The sequence below is a fragment of the Odocoileus virginianus genome, chromosome 23, assembly GCF_023699985.2.
Source record: "Odocoileus virginianus isolate 20LAN1187 ecotype Illinois chromosome 23, Ovbor_1.2, whole genome shotgun sequence".
NCBI lineage: Eukaryota > Metazoa > Chordata > Mammalia > Artiodactyla > Cervidae > Odocoileus > Odocoileus virginianus.
In genome coordinates, this window is record NC_069696.1 from 44,842,729 (window position 1) to 44,862,096 (window position 19,368).

The following is a 19,368-nucleotide window of genomic DNA, read 5'->3' on the forward strand; positions in this document are numbered from 1 at the left end:
TAAACACTTAGTGAAAAAGAGACTAAAGTCAAGCCGGGAACTCTGGCAGACTCCTCATCAGAAATAGAGGAAAGGGCTCCTCCTATATTATGTAAATTCTTGCATTTTTTTTCTTAATTTGGCAACGATGGATTTGACAAAACATATGACAAACACATGAGAAAACATATGTTTCGTCAAATCCATCGTTGCCAAATTGCTGCAGTGACCACAATTGCACTCCTGGTTACATACCCAGGAGAAATCAGTGCATATGTCTGCCAGAGGACAGGCCAAAGAATGTTCATAGCAGCACTGTCATACCCTGAACGGGCAACGACCCAGCTGCCTATCAATAGCACAATGGAGAAATAAATTTTGGTATATTCAGACAACAAACTGTGATACAATAAGGAAAAAGGGCTCGAGGACACATGCAGCATGGATATATCTCTCACTCATACTTTTGAGCAAAAGAAGCCATATTTAAGAGTCGTGCATGCATAAGTCACTTCAGTCGTGTCCAACTCTTTATGACCGGCCCTGCGGACTGTAGCCCACCAGGCTCCTCTGTCCATGGGACTCTCCAGGCAAGAATACTGGAGTGGGTTGCCATGCCCTCCTCCAAGGGATCTTTCTGACCCAGGGATCAAACTCACGACTCTTACATCCCCTGCATTGGCAGGCAGGTTCTTTACAACTAGCACCACCTGGGAAGCCCAGATTTAAGAGTACATGTTATCAACTTCAGTTACACAAAGCTCAAAAACAGGCAAAGTTAAGCCACAATGAAGAGTGCAAAGAATAATTGTCTCAAGGGAGTGACCAGAAGGAGCAGAAGAGAAACTATTGGATGTGCAGAAGGCTCTGTTTCTTGATCTGGGTGCTGGCAACATGAGAGCATCTATTTGTAAAAATGTATTAATTTGTGAACTTTATATATATTGTATTCTAATAACTACACATGTTATATCCATCTATGGCTGTCTATCTATAAATACGTGCGAATATAGATGCATAGAAATAGAGAGAGCCAGATATCAGGGATTTAACATTTTTAAAAATTTGGGGGAAAAATTGCACTATCCTCGGCACTTATGGAACTTAAGAGAGAGTGGAGGGAGAGACATAAGCAAATGATCACCCAAAGGAAGAAAGAATAACAAACTGGTATCAGAGCAATAAAAAGAAAAGGGGGGGGGGGGGGGCTTGTAACATGAGCTCTGATTGCAACCTGGTGTCAGAGAAGACTTAGCTAAAGAAATGACACTTCAGCCATTTCTGCATAAGTTAGCCTCCTTCCGGCAGAGCAAGGAATATAGCAAAGGTTCTGATTAAGATGGGCTTCGCCCTAGGGAGGGATTGACAGATGGGAAAGGAGAGCAAGTGGTCAGCCCAGGTGCAGAGTAGAAAGGTGGCATATGAGGGGAGATTCTGTGGACTAGGTGAAGAATTTGGGGTTTTCTTCTGAGAGCAGCAGGTACCCATTGGATGCTTTCCCCCAGAGAGCATTGTAATCCATTTCCATCCATCAGGGACGTCTGTCACTGGTGAATAACAGAGGAGGCCAAAACCAAAAGAATACTTGGGAGACCAGCTAGGAAGTGACCATACAAGACCCAGTATGGACTAAGGGCCAGTTAATGGAGAAAGGTTTACAGATTTCCATTATCGATATTGTAACTGGACATCAGCCCTGGTGGGGAGAAAAGACACACTACGTTAAGTGTAAGCAAAACAGAATAACAAGGAAAACATTACTGGCTGACAACAGCGCACATTTACCCACATACTTCAAAACTCCTTGCTTCATCAATATTACATTCAAAATGAGTCCCAAAAGCTCTTTAAATTCAAAATCTAAACATTTTTCTCAGTTATTTTTGGCCATGGATAGTCAGGCACGACATTGGATGTAATATTGGGAATAATGTGCTGTTTATCCTGATAGCTAACATCATGGAACACTTGCCATTTGTGAAACATTCTTTCTAGTATTCATGTTGACTAAACTCATTTACTCCTCATGGCAACTCTGTTAGATCAGGGCTGTTATTATCCCCATGTACAGCTGAGAACACAGAGGCAGAGAGAAGTACCCCCAACCCCCCAGCTACTGAAAGGCAGAGCAAAGGTTTAAACCCAGGCAGTGTGGGCTAGATCTACATTTTAACAAATAGGCTGTAAGTTCTCACGATCAAATCTTTGATCTTGACTTTTCGGGAAAACTTTCAGTGAACAGAGTAATTTCCCGGCATATCAAATTACACTGAAGTTTGTTTGCATTTCAGGATTTAGTTAAATGAATTGCTCTGTTTTTTCCTCTATTGCAGTTTACCTTCCTGGTAGTTCAATTGCTTCTCTTGAAAGTCAGCCAGAAGCTTTTGACAGCTAGACACCGTGTGCTGGGCGTCCTTCAGGACACAGGAATCAGTCACATCAACTGCTGTTGGCTTTGAAGAGTCTATTCTGCATTCCAAAATATTTGGCAATCTCATCCGCTTGAATGGCATTTTCTGACATATGATGGAAAACCTGTGAATTCAGCAAGTTCAGGTTTCAATACTGAATCCTAGTGTAACTTTTATTGAAGGAGCTTCATGAAGTAGGCAATATAAAACCATAGTCGGCCCTGTGAGGTACTACCAAAACCAATAAGTCAACTGAAGTGACAATCAGATGAGTAGAAGAAAGTTACACACACACTAAAGATGACAGTTCTGTTAGAGCTGATTCCAGTGCTGGGGAGTTGGCAAGTTTCTGGTGACATCTATTATAAGATGCAACCCCTTTTCATAAGAACATAAAACTTATGAAATACCAAATTTCAGACTGAGGAAAATAGGGTATTTTGAAACTAGAATCTCCCTTTTCTCTAGGCAGTAAGTCAGTTCCCATGCCCCATGGCAGGATCCTGCCCCTTCACCCCTCTAGTCTGGTCTCCTGCATCAAATTCCAGACTTCCAACCAGTTTCACCTGCTTCACTTACCCTCATATCCCTCTAACCCAAATGCATCAACTATAAGGTAAATATATTCTATCTTTTGAAGATTAGCACATAAGAGCATGGCCCTGGTATCAGGTTAGCATTGTCCCATATTTTATTATGATCATTCATTAGCCTTGTGAGTATGAGCAGGTTAGTTTTCTGTTCCAAAACAATGAGGATAGTAGCACTTGCCTCCAGAGCTCTCAGGGGAATAAAATGAGAGAGCACATAGAAATAATTTAACATAGATTCTTACACCTAGTGACTTATCAGTGGATGTTAAGCTATTATTACTATTAACATCATCACCATCATAGTAGATCTCTTATTAACAAAAACCCTTAATCAACTGATTAAATAAAAAAGTCAGACAAGTGAGAAGTTAATAAAAAGCTACTTCAAATGTTTGATTCTGCTTAAATTGAGTAGCTTGCAGGAGACCAACTTTTATGCCAAGAAAAAGTAGAAAAACCCATTAAAATACAAAAATAAATCTGTTTGAAGGCATCAGAGAGTTACTGAAGCAGCCAGAACATGATAAATCAAGATCCTGGAGGGAAAGGGGCCCCAGGGAAGTGAGCCAACATTTCTGCTCCTTTTTCCCCTAGTGGCATCTGCAGGTATCCAAGCAGAGGACAATTGCTGAGGGCGGAGGTGCCAGGAAAGCTTTCAAGAATCTCACAGAGCTGAGGGGATAAAAATTATAGTTCAGTGCTTCCAAGGCAGCCAAGAAATGAAGGATCAAGATCCCTTAGAGGAGAGAGGCATGGAGAGTGGAACCCAGCACTCTTCTCCCCTTAAAGCATCTGCCCAGAGCAAAAGGTAAAGAATCCAAGCAAAAAAGTGCTAAAGATTTTAACCCTGGAAGGACATGTCTCTTGACTGTTTGGGCTTCTAATACTAAAGCTGAGTAAACAAGGATTTTTCTGTTGTTGTTTGCATTTACAACTCACTTTTAAAGAGGACCAAAAGAGTGCCAGAGTTCAGATTCTTAATCACTAAGCTGTATGCTCTAGGTGACCTACACGTTCATCTTGATTTCTTTAGTGCATTTTTGTTTAACTGTGTATTTTCAAGAATATCAATGAATCCTGGAGTTTGTCTGAAATAGTGCCAATTTAAAGAATATCTAATTTAAAATTTAAATCTGTTATTTATCTAAAATCTTCCCAAAGAAATTTCCAGCCCAGATGACTTTACTGATGAATTCTTCTAAATATTTAAAGAAGAAATAACACTAATCTTAAACAATCTCTTCCAAATGGAAGCAAAAGAGAAAACACATCCCAACTTATAACACCAACATAACTGAAAACTAAACCTGATGAAGAAGCTATAAGAATTGAAAATTACAGGTCAATCTCTCTCCAAACAGATGGAAAAATTGTAACCAAATATTACCTAACCATTTATAAAAAGAATAATCATGACAACCAAGTTGGTTTTATTCCAATAACGCAAGGTTAGTTTTACATTTAAACTTAATCAGTCAACGTAATTCACCACATCAGTATAATATAGAACACCCATTTGTGTTTTTTTTTTAAAAGTCTTAGCAGACTAGGCTTGAAATGGAACTTTTCAAATCTGATAAGTATATATATTTTAAAAGCTACAACAAATGTTTAACAAATGTAAAGTTTAGTTTCCACCTGAGATTAAAAATGAGAGAAGGATGTCTACTATCACCATTTTAGTCAACATTGTACTGGAAGTCACAGCCAGTGTAAAAAGGAAAGAGAAATAAATAAAAGATAAAGGCACTGAAAAGGAAGAAAAAACACTGCCCTCATTGACAAAATAACATAATTGTGTACATAGAAAAGCCAAAAGATTCTCCAAATAATTAAATTAATAAGGGAAGGTAGAAATAGTAGATATAACATCAATATATTTTTTAAATAATACTTTAATACACTATGGGCAAACGATTACAAACTGTTGTTACAGTTACCTATACAATATCAAAAATATTGACTGCTTAAATTGAAACAAAATATGCATAAGGCTTTGACACAAAAACTAAAAAATTCCAAGCAATAAAAAAATCTCCCAAGACTGACTCAAGAAGAAATAGAATTTATGAATAGACCAATCACTAGTAATGAAACTGAATCAGGAATAATACAACTCCCAATGAACAAGGAAATGGCAACCCTCTCCAGTAATCTTGCCAGGAAAATTCCATGGACAAAGGAGCTTGGTGGGCTAAAGTCCATGGTGTCACCAAGAGTTGGACATGACTGAGTGACTGAACAACCAACAGACAAAAGTCGAGAATCAAATGGTTTCACAGGTTAATTATGTCAAACACTTAAAGGAGACTTTATACCTGTCCTCCTCAAACTATTACAAAACATTGTAGAGGAAAGAACACTTACAAACTCATTCTACAAGGCCAGCATCACAGGAATGCCAAAATCAAAGACACCATAAAAAAGAAAAGAAAATTACAGGCCACAGTCACTGCTGAACATGGATGCAAACATTCTTAACAAAATATTAGCAAGCTGAATTCAATGGTACATTAAAAAGAATACACCACCATCAAGTGGAATTCATCCCAGGAATGCAAGGATGCTTCAATATTCATAGGTTAGTTAATGTCATACAAAATGTAAACAAATTGAAGAAGGAAAAATCATATGATCATCTCAATAAATGCAGAAAAATCTTTTGATGAAAGTCAACATCCATTCATGATAAAGTGGGTATAGAGGAAATACTCGTCAGCTCCAGTAAGCACCAGCCATGTATGACAAACCCAAAGCCATATTGTACTCAGTGGTGAAAAACTGAAAGCACTTCCTCTAAGATCAGGGACAAAACAAGAATGCCCACTCTCACCACTTTATTCAACACAGTACTGAAAGTCCTAACCACAGCAACCAGGCAAGAAAAAGAAACAAAAGGAATATAAATTTCAAAGAATAGGTAAAACTGCCACTGTTTGCAGACAACATGAGACTATACAGAAAATTCCAAAGATGCCACTAAAAGCTATTAGAACTTATTGATAAATTCAATAAAGTTTTAAGATGCAAAATTAATATACAGAACACTGTTGTGTCGCTACACACTTACAATGAACTCTCAGAAAGAGAAGATAAGGAAACTATCCCATTTACAACCACATCAAAAAGAATAAAATACCTAGGAATAAATCTATAGAGATAAAAGGCCTGTACTCGGAAAACTAAGATACTGATAAAAGAAACTGAAAACAACACAAGCAAGTTGAAAAGTAAATCATGTTCATGTATTGGAAGAATTAATACTATTAAAATCACTGTAGATAGTACACTCTTTGACTTACAAAAAAAAAAATATTGATTGCTATGTCTCCCCAGGCAAGTGAAACAAAAGCAAAATTAAATAAATAGGACTACATCAAACCTGAAAATTTTTTGCACAGTGAAGGGCAATGCCAAAGGATGTTCAAACTACCACAGAATTGTGCTCATTTCACATGCTAGCAAGGTAATGCTCAAAATCCTTCAAGCTAGGCTTCAGCCATACATGAAGTGAGAACTTCCAGATGTACATGATGGATTTTAAAAGGCAGAGGAACCAGAGATCAAATTGCCAACATCCACTGGATCATAGAAAAAGCAAGGGAATTCCAGAAAAACATCTACTTCTTCCTCATTGACTAGGCTAAAGACTTTGTGTGGATCACAACAAACTGTGGGAAATTCTTAAAGAGGTGGGAGTACCGGACCATCTTACCTGCCTCCTGAGAAACCTGTCTGCAGGTCAGGACGCAGCAGTTAGAACTGTACATGAACAATGGACTGGTTTCAAATTGGGAAAACAGTACATAAAGGCTGTATATTGTCAGCCTGCTTATTTAACTTACATGCAGAGTACTTCATGCAAAATGCTTGGATGAAGGGCTGGATGAAACACAAGTTGGAATCAAGATTGCCAGGAGAAATACCAATAACCTCAGATATGCAGATGACAATAACCAGATATGCCATGAAATTTAAAGACACTTGCTCCTTGTAAGAAAAGCTATGATAAACCTAGACAGCATATTAAAAAGCAGAGACATTACTTTACCAACAAAGGTTCATATAATCAATGCTATAGTGTTTCCAGTAGTCATGTATGGATGTGAGAGCTAGATCATAAAGAAAGCTGAGTGCCGAAGAATTGATGCTTTTGAACTGTGGCATTGGAGAATACTCTTGAGAGTCCCTTGGACTGCAAGAAGATCAAACCAGTCAATGCTAAAGGAAATCAGTCCTGAATATTCATTGGTAGGACTGATGCTGAAGCTGAAACTCCAATACTTTGGCCACCTGATGTGAAGAACTGACTCCTTGGAAGAGACCCTGATGCTGGGAAAGACTGAAGGCAGGAGGAGAAGGGGACAACAGAGGATGAGATGGTTGGGTGGCATCACTGACTCAATGGACATGAGTTTGAGCAAGCTCTGGGAGTTGGTGATGGACAGGGCAAGCCTGGCGTGTTACAGTCCATAGGGTTGCAAAGAGTTGAATATGACTGAGCAACTGAACTGAACTGAACTGAATGCAGATGATGCCACCCTAAAGGCAGAAAGTGAAGAGGAACTAAAGAGATTCTTGATGAAGGTGAAAAAGGAGAGTGGAAAAGCTGGCTTAAAACTCAACATTCAGAAAACTAAGATCATGGCATCTGGTCCCATCAGTTTATGGCAAATAGATGGGGAGAAAAATGGAAACAGTGAGAGACTTTAATTTCTTGGGCTCCAAAATCACTGCAGATGGTGACTGCAGCCATGAAATTAAGACGCTTGCTCCTTGGAAGAAAAACTATGACAAACCTAGATAGCATATTAAAAAGCAGAGACATCGCTTTGCTGACAAAGGCCCATATAGTCAAAGCTGTGGTTTTCCCAGCAGTCGTCGTGTATGGATGTGAGAGTTGGACCATAAAGAAGGCTGAACACCAAAGAATTGATGCTTTCAAACTGTGATGCTGGAGAAGGCTCTTGAGAGTCCCTTGGACTGCAAGGAGATCAAATCAGTCAATCCTTAAGAAAATCAACTCTGAATATTCATTGGAAGGAGTGATGCTGAAACTGAAGCTCCAATACTTTGACTACCTGATGCAAAGAGCCATTTCAATGGAAAAGACCCTGATGCTGGGAAAGATTGAGGGCATGAAGGAGAAGAGGGCAACAGAGGATAAAATGGTTGGATGACATCACCAAATCAATGGACATGAGTTTGAGCAAACCCTGGGAAATAGTGAAGGACAGGAAAGCTTGGTGTGCTGAAGCCCATGGGGTCGAAAAGATTCGGACATGACTCAGCAACTGAACAACAATGGAGAAGGAAACTATCAACAAGATGAAAAGTGCACCTACTGAAAGAGAAGATACTTGCCAACAACCTCATGATAAGGGGTTTACAGCAAGGGGTTTACATCAAAAATACACAAAGAATTCATACAAGTTGAATTCCAAAAAAACAAACAGCCCAATTAAAAGATGGGCCTAGGACTTGAATAGACATTTTTTCAAAGCATCATTTGACCTCAGATGATCAACAGCTGTCCAGGTGTTTCTATTTTGCTAGAATTCACTTATATCTCTTTTTGGCTGCCATTTTTGAGCACCTAATGTGTACCATTACATAGCTCATAGGACATTATACAATGAGACTGACAAGATGAGTGCTACATTAAGCAACATGGATGGATATCACAGGCATAATGCCAAACAAAAGAAATCTACCCCAAAACAGAAAATACAAACAGTCTGCCTGATTTATATAATAGGCACAAGTAACCAATGCTTATAGAAGTCAGGGCAGTGGTCCCATTTGAGGTGGGAGCATGTAATGATCTGGGGAAAGGCATGAGGAAAGATTTTTAGGGTACTGGAAAATTCCATTTCCTGATCTGGTTGCTGGATACCCTGGGTGTTCACTTTGTAAAAATACATCCCACTGACTCCTAGATCTGTGCACTTTTTCTATGTATGTTATGCTTCAGTAAAAAACGTTTCTTAAAGCTAAAAAATGATACATAATACTTCAAACCTGTTTAATTTTGACTTAAAACATATAAATGCACATTCATGCACCATTCTTTTGATCTGGAGCCAAAGTTTTTCTTTGCGAATGGGTCAGCTCACTGGAGCTTCGTGTCATCTTTCTTACATAAACCACACCCATAATGCATCGTCTACAATTCCCAGCGTCAGTTTCTTTGAAGTAGAGAGAGATCTTAAAGACCCTTGTAAAGCAGTCTGAGTGTAGGATCTTGCTAGAATTTTATGATTTTCCCAATCCTTTCATTGTCTCAACCACACCCAATTCCACAGCAATTGTTTTTGTTGGTTTTTTTTTAACAGTCCTCCTAAGTATTTTCAAAGCTTTCAACCCAGCATTCAGAGAAACATTTCTCTTTTTACACACTTTGGGGTGGGGAGGGGGAGGTGCTAATGTGTCATTAAGTATTTAACAGCCGACATAAGTAGATTTGGTACCAAACATAAATGATCCTTGCCTGACACACAGTTGAGCTAATGGGAATATGCATGAGTGGGTGTCCTGGTCTGTAGCAAGCACTTCCCATGATGCAGATGTGCGTTCATCAATGTGTTTTGCAGACTGTGTTTGTCAAGTGAAGCAGTCTTTCATGTTGTGATATATGCTCCTAAACTCCCAGCTGCTACCACAGCTCATATCGGGATCACCTTTCACCTGGGCCACGACGGAGGTCCTTTAATAATCTTCTATATAGGTACCTTTTCTTTTTCTGAAATACAAAGCATGCCCCTGTGTGCTGCTTAAAGATTTAAATATTTAAAGATTAAAATAGAGTGCCTAGTGTAATGTAGGTGCTTGATAAATAGGTTGAATGAGTGAATAACTAAACAAATGGATACGCAACTTCTCAATGCCTCCGGGACTAAGCTCCAGCTCTTTGGACTGTCCTACAAGGCCCTTCCTAGTCAGATCCTTCTCACCTTCCAATCATCTTGTTTTCCATATCCTCAGTACACCCTGCCCTGCAGCCCCCCCAAGTGACCTCTGATCACTAACTGTGCAGTATCATGCACACTGGTCTTCTGCTGGAAGCCCATGTTCCCCACTGTCATCCATGGAGGCACCACATAAGACTCAACCATCCTCTCCTCAGCTCTTTCCCGGATGCAGCCAGCGGTGTTCATCAATAGCTCTGGTCTCCTGCTCTTATCATTCCTGGTCATTTGCCTGTTCCTCCCATACACAGTGCAACCCAGAGACTTGACGACTGAGCTTCAGTCCCTTTATTTGGTTTCAATCCCAACGTTCAGCTTGGCCTTGGCAGACAGTTGACTCTCAACACCACTGTGAAGGCAGGAGTCGGCTGGCCTGAGTTCAGATCTCCAGCCTGCCACTTGATAGCTATGGAGCCGTAGGCAAATTCCTTCTTCAACAATCAGCTTCTGGTCAAATAGGAGCAATGATACCTATCTCTCCACATTCCTATAAAGACTGAATGAGACCTTGGTAAAGGACCTGGCACTCAATGAACCATCTAAAAACTCAAGGAAGTGCCCACCCTCAAGGTCTATACAGCTGTCCACCTACATCCACCCAGAGCAAACGAAAGACCAATGTGACATGAACCCCAGTAACTGCACACAGTAGACACTCAATGGATATTCGTTGAAGGAATGAATGATGCCCTCTGCCCATGGTTCACTCCCCTGTCGTACTCTCCTCTTTGCTCTTATCATCATTCTCCACATCCAGGCCCCACCAGCCCTGTGGGTAGTTTGAAATTAAAATCCCAAAGTTATTCTTCATAAGCAAGAACAATCACTCCTGGGTCTGCTGGCACCGCATCCTGACAGGGGCTGGCAACAGCCAGTTCACAGCGAGCCCTGCCAGGGGGCTGTGCATACACTTCTAAGAATAACTCAGTGTCCAAGAATTCCGCCTGTTCTATCGCAAGCTGGGGCCGGCCAGCAGCTGGTTTGCATTAGCGTCTAGAGTGATGGGATCCCGCTTTACTGTACTGAGGCTGACGCACCTCCTCCCCTTCCTCTGCCCTCACTCTGGGCTCCCACTGAGCAAGTCGAGTCTTCGTTTAACAGTCTTGAAAGCACCAGGAAGGGATCTGGTTAGAGGGACACAATGGAGTAGATGAAGTCCGTCTTCTGTGTCCTTTCATCGCACACCTGGGCATACCTCACACTTCCACCTGGGTGCCATTCTGAGTCCCCTCTGTGATCGCCAAGGCCACAGGAACATCCCATTCAAACCTGTCCTCACAAGAGCAGCCGACATTCGGGATCATTCCTGACCTTCTTCCCTTTGTATTTACATTCATTCATTCATTTCTACATGGAATTGTAGAACAGTGAAGCTAAAGGGACCACGGAGATCACTTAGGGAAGCAGCTGGGTCTAGAGTGGCTCTTAGAGAAGAGGGGGCTGCATGTACACTGTCTTAAGGACATTTGAAATGTCTGAGCGCACTTATCTTTGGGCGTCGCAAAGAGAAAGAGCACTGTTGGCATTTACTGGGCAAGAACTAACGACACCGAATATCTTGCAATGCACAGAACGTTCCCACATAGTGAAGAATTATCCAGCCCAAAAATGTTCCTGGCATCCCTCCTGAGAAACCCCACTGGAGCCGAGTGTGTCATCCTGTAAACTCACAGCACACTGGCTATGAGCGCAGGCTTCCTCACTCCTGCCCTTGACATATCTTCTCTTCCAACATTTGAAGTACATTTGCTTTATGATGGAAGAAAAAAGGTCATGGACTATGAAGTCAAAAAGACCAGGACAAAGTTCTGTTTCTGCCACTCCACCTGCAGACACTTGAGCCGAGTTCATGATTCTTAGAACCCAGACTCCTCCTCATCTGTTGTAACTGTGCTCACAATGTCTATGTTGATTATGAGCATGGCTGCCATATTGCACAATTCCTGAAACTGAGTAAAAAGATCCAGCGTGCATGTGCTAAGTCATATCAGTCATGTCCAACTCTTTGTAACCCTATGAACTGTAGGCCACCAGGCTCCTCTGTCCATGGGATTCTCCAGGCAAGAATACTGGAGTGGGTTACCATGCCTTCCCCCAGGGGGATCTCCCTGACTCAGGGATCAAACCAGAGTCTCTTACTTCTCCTGCATTGGCAGGCAGGTTCTTTAGCACTAGCACCACTGGGAAGCCCTAACAAGGTCCAGCAGTGAGAATTAAGTAAGAGAATTTACTCAAAATACTGGATGCATAGTAGGCATTAAGAATACTGTAGATGTTACACATGAAGTGCCTTGTATTATGCCTGGCATATGAAGAGGCTCTTCAAATATCAATTCCATTCCCTCCCTCCTCCTCCCATAGATGTCCTGTGACTCACTGAAGGTCATCTAGGATTCCTTGAAGGCATGCTCTGTCACTTTAAGTCATGTCCTACTCTCTGTGACCATATGGACTGTGGTCTGTCAGGCTCCTCTGTTCATGGGATTTCCCAGGCAACAATACTGGAGTGGGTTGCCATTTCCTTCTCCAGGGGATCTTCCTAGTTCAGGGATCAAACCCACATCTCCAGCATTGGCAGGCAGATTCTTTACCATAAGCCACCTGGCTCATTAGAGCAATGTGGTCTCTATTCTCACGGAATTTAAATTTAAGAGTTCTGGTAACTCTTAACTGAAGTCTACTTCTTCAGTACTCTACTCCTCACTATCTCCAAAAGAATGATCTTTCAATCATTTTGTTTATGTTTTTGTCATGCTGACGAGAGCAGACAGATGGATGATAGAAGCCTAATTGCTTTTACAAGACAGGATAAGGCCAAAGAGGGGAGGGAGGAGGGAGGAGACATTACAGAAAGTGAGGAAGAATGAGGGGGAGAAAACAAGTAGGTTTCTAAAGAAGAAGAACCTCAGGACAAGAGGTGGTTTGGGGTGATCAAGTTGCTGGGATGTTTCACTATACAGAGACTGTCATCAGGGGAGTCCCATTGTGAGCACTTGAGATATGGTTTTGACCAGTTAGAGCTCCCAATTCTTCCCAAAGATTTCTGCAGTCATTGTGTAGTCACTGGGTCCAGTTTCTTGCTCTCTTTTGCCAATATATTCAGCTTCACACCACATCAACCCAGATATAAAACTCAACTCTTTCTTCCACTTCTTCCCAAAACTTGCCCACTCAAAGCACTTATAAGAATGGCAGACTTTTCTAAAGATGTGGAGGAAGCCAAGGAAAGGGATTACAATACAGCACAGATGACAATGGGAGGAGCACAAGATACAACTCTTTCTAAAAAGCCCTGATCACCCACCACAAGAATCTCTTCTTCACCTCTCAAAGGCGCCACCTTGATGATGTCATGGTTCCTCCCTCTCTTCCCCATTCGTTCCCACCGCTTCTCTTGTCTTCTCTAATCCCATCTCCTCTCAGAGGCAGGAAACAAATGCCTCTTTTCTCTCAGGCACAGCTTCTGAGAGAAGCTTTCTATCTGTCCATGAGCCCTCCAAAACCCATGCCTTTGGGGCTTGCCAATTCCCTTAATGGACATATCAAGGTGTTTTAAGCCAAAGCTGTTCCCCCTCGAAAAGAATGAAGTTAGATCATAGAGGTTTCACCTCATTTTTCCTGTCTGCGATTTAGATAACAAATCCAAATTGTAGAGAGAAACAAAGCATTATGGAAATCCAGTGGGCTGGTCTGGAAGGATTTCTTTGACTTTAAGTAGACCCTTGAAGGATAGATGGGATTTGGAGAGAAGCAAAGAAGGAATCCAGTGGTATCACAACATAAATAAAAATGTGGAGGCTGAATTGGCACAGACTATACAAGGGATAGGGGAGAACTTGTTCAAGCTGAAGCCAACAATACATTGGCTAGCAGTGAAGGAGAAAAATGTAGGCATTTGGTGGAATCATCAGTGGAGGCCTCTGAATGTGTCGGGTTACAAATATGCCCAAAATCTGATCTCTCCTTTGGGATTGGCTAGTCTATTTTTAGGGGGTGGGGAGTTTGTGGTTTCTTTCTTTTTTTTTAGAAAGCCGTATCAATGATCCTTTTAGATACGCAAGAGTAAAGCAAGAACATCTTGGAGAAACATGGGAATCTGATAAATACACCTAACTTAGACATCTAACTTGGACAAGTGAGTTGAATAGTTTGTTTGCTTATGCCCAGAGCCTCCAAGAGCAAAATCTGTGAATGCTATTGCTTTTTGGGGTAGAAAAGTTTCTCTCCTATATGGACATGTCTACCATATAACTGAACATGCTTCTATTCTTTCGAGGTTGGGAGTGTTTTCCTTCAAACAGTTGTTTGCAGTAGGATCAGAATTCAAATGGACAAGTGCTTGGAAGGAGCAGGCCAATTGCCCTTCTGTCTTTTTAAAAAGCCCTGGTCACCCACCACAAGGAATCTACTCTTTACCTCACAGAAAACTTACTAGTGACAGCAAAAAAGGACTTGGATTGCGTTTGGTGACACTCAACATAGATCTCACATGAGGTTCTTCAAAACGTAGTTCTCAGAAGGTGGAATAAGTTGAGAGAGTAGCACTGACATATACACCCTACGTATAAAATAGCTAGCCTGTAGGAAGTTGCCGTATAACACAGGGAGCTCAGCTCAGTGGCCTGTGAGGACCTGCCAGGGCAGGACGCTGAGCTGGAGGGAATGTATGCGTACACATATATACATACACCTGAGCCGCAGTGTGGTAAGCAGAAACTAACTCATTACAGCAATTATGCTCCAATGGAAAAAAGAGTTGTTTTCACAACTGGGCTTACTGTGATGACGGCGACCTTACAAAACACATTCAACTTAAGAAAACACTGCTGAATTCATTGATTGTAATATGTGACATATCCTTATAAAAATTGTTTTATTACCTTTCTGATAAAAAGATTCCTAGAGTCTGAAACTATGATGTTTCCCTGTGCAATATTCATTCTCTCTGATTCTAGAGCTAGAATTCTAGTTTTTCCTGGGAAGCTGACTCTCTCTCTCTCTCTCCTCTCAGGTACTTGGCTTGGATGGAATACTGCCCTGCCTTTGTGACACAGGGATCAACGCTGTATTACCAACCAGGTGCCAGCTGACAATGGTGACTGAGTGAGTGGTGGCCAAATCTACTTCACCCAATCTGAAGCAGAAGCCCAATCACTTTTAATCATATCTTCCTTCCTCTTTTATTTTTCTGCACAGCCCTCATCTGATGTCTTTTCTTATTGTTTACTCACTTTTCTGCTGGGGGGTATATGTGTGTATGTGCATATATCTCCTACATCTGGAATGAATGCATGGATCTTCTATGTCTTTTTAATGTGATGACCCCAGTAACCTAAAATGCTGCTACCACATGGAAAGCAGTCAGTCTATGTATTTTGGTTGAAAGGTTTACAAACAAACCTTTAACAAACACCAAACCAAAGAAATGGCTCAACAGTGGAAATGAAACACAAGTGTGTCCCATCAAAGCTAATCCTAGAAATGTTGTTGGCATGATCAAGGAAGTCATTTAATTGTGAGTCTCTGAATCTAGAGCTGCCATGGGGTTATCACATGAGTAAAGCCTCCTATGTTGAGAAAGAAGTAAATACCAAGAAAGAGAGAGATGTAGAGAAGTCACTTCATGATAAAACCACATCTGCACCTGGCTCCAGCTATGCCTGAACTCAGTAACTGACCTTTTCAGTATTGGATGTGCATCAAGAGGATCCTTGACTTTCAGACTGTAGGCGTGCTTGCTGACCTCTGCAATGTAGCCAGAATCAGCTCTACAGAACACTACAGACCTGAGCCTGGGGAGACAGTCTCCCTCTAGGAAAGACAGTATTGTACTATTCCCACTTTTCCTAAAAAGAAGAAAAACATAGCAGGAAACATTAATATATACATTGTTTCCTGGGGGACTGAGACAACGGCTCAAAGCTCATGGAACAAGTACAGGCACGACAGACGCCATGGCCCTGTGCCCACAGTCTATCCCACTTCCCTCCGCAGGAAAACTGCCTGAAGAAGGAAACCAGACACCACCTTGTATAAAGACTGCAGGGCACTTCTTCAGTATTCTCTCTCCTGGTGCAGCATAGGTGGGAAGGCACTGATCATATCGCCAAGGATCTGAGTCCTCGTTCCTGCTGTCTTGCTCTCTGGACTAAGACTACAGAACTTTTGGATTAGTCAATCATCATGTAGTGAGCCTCATCCTGGGATTCTTCTTGTTGAAGACCAGTGACTAGAGTTTAGGTGAATTAGTTTAAGCCTAAGAGGGAACAAAATTTTGGATTAGTCAATCATCATGTAGTGAGCCTCATCCTGGGATTCTTCTTGTTGAAGACCAGTGACTAGAGTTTAGGTGAATTAGTTTAAGCCAAAGAGGGAACAAGTGTAGTTATGAACTCTGGGAACATCAGGAAGAGTTTCAGGAAGTCCAAATTGAGTTAAGTCCAAGATTGGCATAAGGAGGGGAGTGGAGGGGTGCTCAAGTCATCTCCTAAGACTCTGCAGTGCTTCAGAGAATGAGGGTTCACTAACTGTGGCCTTAAACAACAAGAGATGAACAGCTCTTAATATGACAGTGCATTTTATTGCCAAAAGCCCTCTTGTCTGCTTTTTGCTTCTGTGTCATGGGCTTCTTTCTCTCTGTAGGCTAGACTGTGAAGAAAGTGGACAGAGGCCTGTTTGAACATAATGTGCCTCACGAGCTGTGGTTCAACCTACCACAGAAAATAAGCTTGGAATACAATGTTGGAGTAAGATTTCTAAGGAAATTTGCACTCATCCTATTGAAAACGGGTAATTATTTAACACAGACAGCACTCATTTATTCTAAAAATACAATATTTATTAAGCCAAGAGTATATAAAAGGCCCTATATTAAAGAAATAACAAATAAGACACAGTCTCGAATCTCAAGAGAAATGCCAGTAGAAAGACTTTAGAGACATCTAGAACAGCACTAGATGTGCATATCATAGGGCTCAGATAATGAACTCCTTGTTGCTGAATTCAGACTGAAATTGGAGAAAGTAGGGGAAACCACTAGACCATTTAGGTATGACCTAAATCAAATCCCTTATGACTATACAGTGGAAGTAACAAATAGATTCAAGGGATTAGATCTGATAGAGGGCCTGAAGAACTATGGATGGAGTTTCATGACTTTGTACAGGAAGCAGTGATCAAGACCATCCCCAAGAAAAAGAAAGGCAAAAAGGCAAAATGGTTGTCTGCAGAGGCCTTACAAATATCTGAGAAAAGAAGAGAAGCTAAAGGCAAAGGAGAAAAGGAAAGATATTCTCATTTGAATGCAGAGTTCCAAAGAATAGCCAGGAGAGATAAGAAAGCCTTCCTCAGCGATCAATGCAAAGAAATAGAGGAAAACAACAGAATGGGAAAGACTAGAGATCTCTTCAAGAAAATTAGAGATACCAAGGGAACATTTCAGGCAAAGATGGGTTTGATAAAGGACAGAAATGGTATGGACCTAACAGAAGCAGAAGATATTAAGAAGAGGTGGCAAGAATACACAGAAGAACTATACAAAATAGATCTTCAAGACCCAGATAACCACAATGGTGTGATCACTCACCCAGAGCTAGATATCCTAGAATTCGAAGTCAAGTGGGCCTTAGGAAGCATCATTATAAACAAAGCTAGTGGATGTGATGGAATTCCAGTTGGGCTATTTCAAATCCTAAAAGATGATGCTGTAAAAGTGCTGCACTCAATACGCCAGCAAATTTGGGAACCTCAGCAGTGGCCACAGGACTGGAAAAGGTCAGTTTTCATTTCAATTGCAAAGAAAAGCAATGCCAAATAATGTTCAAACTACAGCAAAATTGCACTCATCTCACATGCTAGCAAAGTAATGCTCAAATTTCTCAAAGCCAGGCTTCAACAGTACATGAACTGAGAACTTCCAGATGTTCAAGCTGGATTTGGAAAACACAGAGGAACCAGAGATCAGATTGATAACATCTGCTGGGTCAGCGAAAAAACAAGAGAGTTCCAGAAAAACATCTACTTTTGCTTTATTGACTACACCAAAGCCTTTGACTGTGTGGATCACCACAAACTGTGGAAAATTCTTCAAGAGATGGGAATACCAGACCACCTGACCTGCTCCTGAGAAATCTGTATGCAGGTTAAAAAGCAACAGTTACAACTGGACATGGAACAATAGACTGGTTCCAAATCAGGAAAAGAGTACATCAAGGTTGTATATTGTCACCCTGCTAACTTAACTTAAATGCAGAGTACATCATGCGAAATGCCAGGCTGGATGAAGCACAAGCTGGAATCAAGATTGCTGGGAGAAATATCAATAACCTCGGATATGCAGATGACACCACCCTTACAGCAGAAAGCAAAGAAGAACCAAAGAGCCTCTTGATGAAAGTGAAAGAGGAGAGTGGAAAGGATGGCTTAAAACTCAACATTCAGAAAACTAAGATCATGGCATTTGTTCCCATCACTTCATGGCAAATAGATGGGGAAATAATAGAAACAGTGAGAGACAAAATCACTGCAGATGGTGACTGCAGCCATGAAATTGAAAGATGATTGCTCCTTGGAAGAAAAGCTATGACCAACCTATACAGCACATTAAAAAGCAGAGACATTACTTTGCCAACAAAAGTCTGTCTAGTCAAGGCTCTGGTTTTTCCAGTAGTCGTGTATGAATGTGAAAGTTGGACTACAAAGAAAGCTGATCACTGAAGAATTGATGCTTTTGAACTGTGGTATTGGAGAAGACTCTTGAGAGTCCCTTGGACTGCAAGGAGATCCAACCAGTCCATTCTAAAGGAAATCAGTCCTGAATATTCATTAGAAGGACTCATGTTGAAGCTGAAACTCCAATACTCTGGCCACCTGATGCAAAGAACTGACTCCTTGGAAAAGACCCTGATGCTAGGAAAGATTGAAGGCAGGAGGAGAAGGGGAAAACTGAGGATGAGATGGTTGGATGGCATCACCAACTCGATGGACATGAGTTTGAGTAAGCTACAGGAGTTGGTGATGGATAAGGAAGCCTGGCGTGCTACAGTCCATGGGGTGGCAAAGAGTCAGACATGACTGAGCAACTGAATTAAACTGAACTGAGAACAGCTCTGTCCAGTAGAAATATAATGTGAGCCTCAAAATGTAACTTTAAGTCTTCTAGTAGCCACATTGCAAAATAAAAAATAAATTGGTGAATTTCATCTTAATGATATATTTTCTTTAATTCAGTATATTCAAAATTATTTCAACATGTAAACAACATAAGGAAATTATCTTTTTATCCAATCTTTGTTTTTCTTTTTATTTTTTGGCCATGCCATGTGGCATGTGGAATCTTAGTTCCCCAACCAGGGCTCAAACCTGCACCCCCTACAAGGGAAGTGTGGAGTCTTAATCACTGGACCACCATTATTAAGG

The 19,368-nt window shown here is 41.1% G+C and overlaps 1 long non-coding RNA gene across 1 annotated transcript in view; it reads right to left on the bottom strand.

The window, feature by feature from the left end:
* Nucleotides 1-1,740: 1,740 nt before the first annotated feature.
* Nucleotides 1,741-19,368, bottom strand: part of LOC139030696 (uncharacterized) — a 44,096-nt gene continuing 26,468 nt past the window's right edge. Inside the window, exon 2 of the long non-coding RNA XR_011483107.1 lies at nt 1,741-2,514. This is a non-coding gene — a long non-coding RNA (uncharacterized lncRNA). The remainder of the gene's footprint in view (nt 2,515-19,368) is intronic.